We start from the raw sequence: 2,463 nt of genomic DNA, 5'->3' as shown, positions 1-2,463 counted from the left end.
AGACGCTGGAATCATGCATCCGCTCTAGGTAAGCCCTAGTGGAAGTGATTTGCTGTTGCCTTGCTCCAACTTGTTAGTGTCAATTGTATTTCTGTGTTGTGTGGATGACTTGGCGAGTGTGTGTACATTTTTTTCTCTTGTATCTTTTTCTTCACTACTCTAAGGAGTGGAGCGGACTGTTTGAGACTCAGTTCATTACAGAATAGTAGTTCTATTCAGCCAATTACCAAAAGAGCTGATGGTAAGGCAGAGAGGGTTCGCAATTTGGAATAAATGGGAAGGGCTTACTAGTTCCGATACGAACCTGACAGCCAAGGGAAACTCCCAAAAATCATTGGTCGGAAATGGGGTATTGGAACTGTTTTAATTTGTTTCTGGGACAGCGTCCTGCGCTGGGAACGTTGTCCGAATCAAAAATTTAGATATCACGTGTGGGGCCCTTTAAAATCACTACCTCTCCTCTCCTTTTCGGCCAAATACTGGAAGCGAAAATTTTCCAATTCCAAGATTAGATCCGGCATACCTTCAAGTCGACTAACGTCGGTTTGGAGGCCGGTTTGGTAAGACAATAAACGAAAACATAAAGCACAGAAGGCGACATGTAAACTTTGTGACACTGGGGCTCTGGATGACTCACGAACTGTAAACTTACGGTCTTCGTCATCGTCAGGAAATTAATTTGGGAAGTGCACACCATTCATGTGTTTGTCAAGCTTTCATGATTTCTCAGTCTCCTCAGAAAACTAAAATCTTTTATAACAGTAGGAAAGGACGAAAGTTAGGCTTCACCTCCCCGTCGACGACGAAGCCATTTGAGCCGGAGTACAAGCTCAGATAAACCAGCCATGCTCATTCAGTAGAAGAGCCATACAGAAAATGCCTTAAGCGGCTTAGGGAAAATATAAACGTGGATTTTTGGCCTGCTGTCATCCGTAAAATACAGCCAACAACCTTGCCACAGTGGTAACACCGGTTCCCGTCAGATCACCGAAGTTAATCGCTGTCGGGCTGGGCTAGCACTGGGATGGGTGACCATCCGATCTGCCGAGCGCTGTTGGCAAGCGTGGTGCACTGAGCCCTTGTGAGGCAAACTGAGGAGCTACTTGATTGAGTAAACTGACAAAACGGCCGAGAGAGCAGTGCGCTGACCAGATGCCCCTCCATATCCGCATCCAGTGACGCCTGTGGGTTGAGGATGACACGGCGGCCGGTCGGTACCGTAGGACCATCATGGCCAGTTCGGGCGGAGTTTAGTTTAGTTTTAGTCATCCCTAAAATAGGAGCCCAGTGCCTCCCCACTGCGCCAACTTGCTCGCTAATAACTGAAGAGTACAGTACTCCTTACATTATTACGTATTATATTACTGGAATGTCAACTATGAGCTAAGACATTGGGGCACTTTGCAGTTGCACGAACATGTTATTGCTACACAAAAAGGCAGTGAGGATAATTAGATCTTTTTAACGGCCCATCGTAAACGAGCCAACGCCTTGCCACAGTGGTAACTCCGGACTCCTTCAGATCATCGAAGTTGAGCACTGTCGGGCTGGGCTAGCACTTGGATGGGTGACGGTCTGGGCCTGCCTAGCACTGTTGGCAATCGGGGTGCACTCAGCCCTTGTGAGGCAACTGAAGAGCTACTTGCCTGAGAAGTGGCAACTGCCGGGAGTGTGCTGTGCTGACTACATGCCCCTCCATATCCACATCCACTGATGCCTGTAGGTTATGGATGACACGGCGGTCGGTCGGTATTCCGAGGCGTGTTCAGCCAGAGTTTAGTTTTATTGCAAACCCATCTTTATTAAAAAGAAAAAAGAAGAAGATACGTATCTTGAGTGTTTTCAGCCAATGTGTTTCCACTGTTCCTCTGCGTCACATGCGAAACTGAACCGTAATTTGCAGTAAGAGAGATAAAATTCACCACCATAACACTCACAATAAGGACATCTACACAGACCAAGACGTATATTAATGAAGACACAAGATGATACTGAAAGATGATACTGAAAATGTTTAGTGTATGAACAGACAATATTTTAGTATCAGTGGAGATAGTAGCTGTTGTTAAGATTGAGAAAAATCTTCTCGGCTTTCAAACCACTTCAGTTTGAATACAATACTCAAGCTTTGGACGGCTATCTCTGCCATTGTTATCGGGAGTAAAAATCACTAACCCTCCAGACATTTTACTAAGACACTAACAGCAATACCAGTGTTGTAAACATGTGTCTCTGCTGAAATCTTTTCAGTGGTAATGGAGGAGGGTGGTGGTAGCATGACTCTTAAATTGCCATTTTTGTTATAGATTAGATGGTCAGTTTCGAGCTATTTCATTCCACAAAAATTAAATTTTATAGGTGACACAAAAAGCTCGTCATATCGCAGAGAATTGGTGGTTACCCATTCAGTAAATGAATTAAAACACTGTATTCCAGATCCCTCCCCGCCAGTCTTACCATGCC

At 45.0% G+C, this 2,463-nt stretch overlaps 1 pseudogene; it reads left to right on the top strand.

Moving 5' to 3' along the window:
- Positions 1–942: 942 nt before the first annotated feature.
- Positions 943–1,060, top strand: LOC126420001 (5S ribosomal RNA; annotated as a pseudogene).
- Positions 1,061–2,463: the final 1,403 nt, after the last annotated feature.

Source organism: Schistocerca serialis, chromosome 9 (genome assembly GCF_023864345.2).
Source record: "Schistocerca serialis cubense isolate TAMUIC-IGC-003099 chromosome 9, iqSchSeri2.2, whole genome shotgun sequence".
Taxonomy (NCBI): Eukaryota; Metazoa; Arthropoda; class Insecta; order Orthoptera; family Acrididae; genus Schistocerca; species Schistocerca serialis.
The sequence above is the reverse complement of the archived record's forward strand: the minus strand, read 5'-3'. Positions and strand labels throughout refer to the sequence as shown.